This window comes from Crocodylus siamensis, chromosome 2, assembly GCF_052110815.1.
Source record: "Crocodylus siamensis isolate JL-2025a chromosome 2, ASM5211081v1, whole genome shotgun sequence".
Lineage (NCBI taxonomy): Eukaryota > Metazoa > Chordata > Crocodylia > Crocodylidae > Crocodylus > Crocodylus siamensis.
This window is the reverse complement of record NC_143396.1, coordinates 164800273-164806146: the sequence shown is the minus strand read 5'-3', so window position 1 is coordinate 164806146 and position 5874 is coordinate 164800273.

Genomic DNA, 5874 nt, shown 5'->3' with positions numbered 1-5874 from the left:
TTTTAAAGTATCATTATTTTGGTAAAAATTAGACCTTTTTTGGTGGCTGCAAGCTCATTAAAAGGGCATTAGTCCATCAGTTATTTGGTAGTCCATAGCATTCTGGGCCTTTCCCATCAGAAAAGTTCAGGGGGCCACTGCTGAGAGGGAGGAAGGGTTCAGGGAGCTTGACAGCCCAGAATGAAGGCAGAGTAGACTACCTGAGAGGAGGGATCCAGGTTGGGGTCCAAACACCAGACTTTGGGGCTCAGTGTGGGGCTGAGGCCACATAGTAGATGCCATCTGCGAAACATGGGACACGGTAGAGGAGGTTGGAGCCGTGTATAATGCCCTAGGCTTTGGGGCATTAAATGGGAAGCCTCCTGCATTTTTACACTACTTATTTGTACAACAAGTTGTGACAGGTGACACTGGGTGGACTGTCCCAGAGACAGGTGGGTGGGCTGATGTTGAGACGTGGCCCTAAGCCAGCCCCCTGTCACATTAGTGGTGGCAGATAACAGAACAAGGAGCCACTGGTCTCAAGTTGCAGCAAGGGAGTTAGATATTAGGAAGAACGTTCTCACTAGGAGGGTAGTAAAACACTGGAATAGGTTACCCAGAGAGGTGGTGGAATCTCCATCCTTCAAGGTTTTTAAGGTCTAGCTAAACAAAGCCTTGGCTGGGATGATGTGCTTGGAGACGGTTCTGCTTTGAGCAGGGGGTTGGACTAGATGACCTCCTGAGGTCCCTTCCAACAACTGTTCTATGATTGATTTATTATGCATATTACGATATTTCCTAGAAGCCTATCCACAGATTAGGACCCTGTCCAACTTTTCCAAGATTAGCTTGTCTTCCCCATGAGAAGAAAAATACGCTAGCCATGCTTCTAGATAGTTACAGCCATTCTTCTCAAGAAGATTTCCCTAGAGTATCTTTTCATTTGCCCTCATGAGGGAACCTGTTCACTGCAGGCATAACTCCTAATTGTTCAGGCTGAAAATAGTGCCAGGTGAAAATGAGAGTTTGGGAACTGCCCTTGTCCCACCAACAATGCTGAACTTCTTGGATAGGTAGCAGAAAAACCCTTTGTATGGGCCCACAGATTTCTGTCATTGGAGAAGTTATGATACTGTGTATCCCAGGAGTGTCAAATTGTGGCCTGTGGACCAGATTAAGCCCACAGAGTCCTATCATTTGGTCTGCAGAGTTATCTGTGGATGTCGGAATGGACCTGCATGCTACCTGCAGTGCATGGGGCCAGTTTGGCATGTACTGCCCACAACTTACAGGGCTGGACCTACTGCAGACAGTGCACGGGGTGAGGCTGGCACATACTGCAGGGGATTGGGTCTAGCATGCTCACTGCAGGGTTAGTCCCTGGCTGCACATGGGGCAGGTCTGGAATGCATGCTGCACACCGCACCCATGCCAAACTGGCCTCATGCACTGGATCCAGTGCGCAGAGCTGGTCTGTGGGCCCAGTTTGGCCTGAGGATGGGTTCTGTGCCACTTACCCAGCCCATGGGGCCCGAGTTTGAAACCCCTGGAATAGCTCAACCTTTGAGTCCCTTAATGTCTTTCTTTGACTGCCCTCTGGAAGGAACCTTTCAGCTAAGGAAAACCTAGTAGCTTTGGTCCAGGGCCCATATCAAACCCTGCCCTGGTGGCTTGCCATTCCATAGCCCTCCAGAAAAACCTGCTTTCATGTTAGCAACTTGGGAAGGGTGCAGCTGAAGAAAGTCCAGTGCTGCCAGGAAGAACCTACCTCCAACTTAGAGCAGAGGCTGAGAAGACTGAATTAGCAGCTGCAGAAACCTCTGTTTTGTTCATGGACTGTTTGACTTTCATAGTGTTATCTAAACGAGGAACTCCAAAATTCCTTCTTGCCTCAGTATGCACATACTACAGATCACGTCACTGTATAGCCTGTGTTCATACAATCCACGTTGTGAAAAAAGGCTTCTTCAAGCATCGGCATTACCCCAGCAGTTGTTCACAGAACTTCGTGAGTGTTCAAGTAATTGTGAGATTGTTCAGCCTGATAAAATGATGTCTACAAGAGAAAACTGTCTATCAGCACAAGAAAGGTCTATGTACCACCTACTCTTTGCATCCAAATAGCATCCTCAGCTGAGCCCATAGCTACCTGTATTTGGAGTGGTTTTAGAAATGTTACATGGTGCTTCTTGGACCAGTTTCTCACCTCCTGTAAATTGCCACAGTTCTATGGAAGTCAGTGATGCCATTCATGTTACTGAGTCGTTGAGATGAATTAATTATTTAACTATTTGACAGTGTTTCTACATGCTTGTGCAGTTTTCTCTCACAGGGCAGCAGATTGAGCTGTGTTTTATTCTGCATTGTTTCAGTTTTTTAGGAATTGTTTTCCTAAAAAAACATTTTTCTTAGCAGTCCACTAGATCAAAGGGAAGTGGTTTTATCCATCTAGTACACAGGAAGGGTATTTTTTTTAATGTTATGCTAGTATAATAGTGTTATTGTATCTGTGATGGTCCAAAAATTATGAAAGGGGCAAGAATTTCTTAGGGTGATATCTTTTATCAGATCAGCTACTTAGTTGGAATAAAGTTAGATAAGAAGAATGTCTTGCATTCTAAATATTGTCCAACTTTATTCCAAATTATATAATTGGTTCAATAAAAGATATCACCCTAAGAAATTCTTGCCTGAGATTTTTTTAATAGACTCAGCTGTCCACCTTTTTTTTTTTGCGTCTCCACCACAAACATGGGGCACTCAAATCATTCTAGTACAGTTCTACTATGTGGCTCTGTGTACTGTTTTTCAGTGCATATTTGGAAATCAGCAAAGCTAAGTCTTGACCAAAGTGACCTCTGACAGATTTTAAACCAACTGCCAGTCAGCAAATAGCAAGTGCCTGTGGGCAGTGCCACACCTAGACTTACAACATGGGCATGGGCATTTTAGTCTATGGAACACCAGATTCTACCTAAAACTTGTCAGATGCTAAACTACACGTAAGAAGTATTTTGTTTCAAGTACTGTGAGTCGGAGTTTCAAAACCACTTAGCAACACCATGACCCTTCCCCACTGAGGTCAATGGAGATTTACTGTTGGTGCTGTCCTACACTGGGTCAGGTTTAGGCCATTGCCAAATGCATTGAAAAATTCATCTGGAGCAGAAGCAAAAAGATAAACATTTAGCAGCATAGAGAGAAGATTTTTAATCTATGCAAGTCAAGAGAAGAATTATTACAAGGGAAATAACCCTATGGGATGCACATAACTGTTGTGGCTTACATTATTTTCTTTCCGTTTTGTAAAACTGGTACACTTCAGCTTGATGCTTCCTAGTGCAGAATCATGCTCAACATCTTACAGTGCAGCCCATTTAAAAAAAAAAAAAAAAAATCAAACATCCCTATAGGACAGAGGTGGGCAAAATATGGCCCATGGGCTTGATCTGGGATTCTATGTGGCCTGCCATGGGTCCCTCAGCCCCACCTGGACCAGGCTTAGAGGGCAGCCTAGGCTATAGCACGTGCAGTTGGTCCTGCTGCCCCCTAGACATGCAGCAGGCCTAGGGCAGTGCAGTAGCTGAACTCCACTTCTGGCAGTGGTGGCTTCTTCCAGCTGCCACTGCCAGTGTAGCTGGGACCCCCATGGAAAGGGTTTGCTCAGCCAGGCAGATGGGATGGGGCCATGGGGAGTGGTGTCAGAGTGGGATGGGTGGTTCACAATCTGCCCCCTGCATGTCCCTGCCCACAGAACTGTTGCCCATCACAGGGACATGCAGGGAGTGGATCATGGCTCTGCCTTGGGCCCCAAGTCCCACACTCTCAATGCCCTACAATCCTGGTCCTGTCTGCAACTATGCCCACCCATCCCACTCCCAGATACTGCTCTGTGCTTGCCCCCGGCCCCATCACATCTGCACAGCTGAGTGCACCCCACATGCTGGGGTCCCAGCTGGTTTCACTGGTGAACCTGGCCACTGTCTGATGGTGGGTATGGGCAGACGGACCCAGGCTGGATTGGATCAATTGCAACCCCCACCCTGACCCTGCTGCCCCAAGCATTGGGCTTGCTCACCACTCCTGTCCCCACTGTTGTACCAGGTCAGCATTGTGCCTTCACCCTACCCTGCAACAGCTCACCAAAACTCTTAAGACGTCCCCCAACCCAAATGATTGCTTACCCCTGCTGTAGGATTAGTGGTTGTACTGGATACCAGACCTCCCATTTAGTGTTTTAGACCTTGCTGTTGTGGACTGGTAAAATGATCTGCAAGGGGGTACTTATCTTTGAAGTCACTGCATGATTTCTTTGTATACTGTGTGCTAAGTATTGCAATACAGAATTCAATGTCTTCAACTTTTTTCAGTCATTAATATGTAAAGAAACACTATAAAGTATGTCATTCTCTGCTGGATATATGCACATGACTCTCAGTGGGCATGTCTACATGTGCATTAATGCACCATAGTTACTGTGCATTAAGTTTAGTAGCTGTACTAACCAAATGCATTTAATTAATTTGGAAAGAACATTCAAAGCTGAATTTTTTTAAAGGCTAACTTTAGGCACCCACATCTTGTCTATATTTACAGGGACATAGGTTGTAGCTGTGTTGGTCACTCTAAAGACTTATGCAGACAAGATTATTTGGGTAAATATGGTATCTTTTATTAAACCAACTCAGAGAGTTGGAAAAATTCTTCTTAGCAAGCTTTTGGGTTTAAATACCCTTTGTCAGGTGGAGGAAGCATCTGCAGTTGGTGTGTGCTCTTCTTATGCACTTAAGTAGCCTCATTTTCACAAGGGATGCCATTGGCATCTATGGGAGTAGCAGATATTCAGTAGTATTGAAAGTCAAGATATCAGTGTAAAAACCTTGTACGTATTTAGGAACCACTTGAGCCTGTCAGAAACGTACAGCACTTCTGCTGTGTGCTCTGTGTCTACTCTTATTTGAGAGTCAACAACAGAATCTTCCCCCCTGCTTTGATAGGAGCAGACTTGGGCTGGTGCTCATCAAGGAAGGTAAAGTTGCTTCCCTAAGAGTGGAATTCAGGGATGAGACACTGGCTACCTCCAGCAGATTGCAATGGTCAGTCATGGAGCAGTCACCCAGGACGTGCTATGACTTAAAATATTTATACATTTACTAGGAATTTCTCACTTCCATTCCTTAGAGAGGAAGATTAAGGAAGTGCTGTATGGAGAGAGGGACATCTTGACAGAGGAAGAAATGCCAAAAACTAGACTGTTTCCAAAGGCGTCCATGACTATGGTTGCCTAGAGGCACAGGCCAAAGTCTCACAAGAAGTGTCATCCTGTGTCAGACTGACTAATGAGTACTCTGGTCCAGTATCCTTGCTGGCCTTAAGGTTTAGTTTCTGCTTCTGGTGAAAAAGAGCCTGGGTTCAAATCCTGCTTAAACCCTTAAGTCTGTAATTATCGGGGCTTTCTGTAGCATAGGTTACCACAATGAGCCGGTGGGAGGCTTGCTGGTTTGAAACCGGACAGAGACGGCCCGTGTCCGCCTACGGTGGCAGTGGATGCTATACAGGGAGAGCACCGAACCGGGTATCTCCTGCACCCGCTATTCCGTAGCCTTCCTGGGATCCAGTACGACCATAAGTAGCAGGGCGGGAGTACCCCTGAAAAGCAGCCCGGTCCGGCCGCGGGGAGAAACCCCAGCTACTACCGCTCACCCTCCAGAACCGCTGCTTCCACGAGAGGAGCCCACGGCACAAAACCACGTGGCCCTTCCCTGGCGCGGGACGGCCGCTCACACGCGCCGGCGCATGCGGCGACGGGCGTTCCTGCCTCCCCGGCGCGTTGCGATGCCGTCACAACTCCGCGCTCGTTTGCGCCCGCTTTCTTGCTTGAGGCGCCGGTGA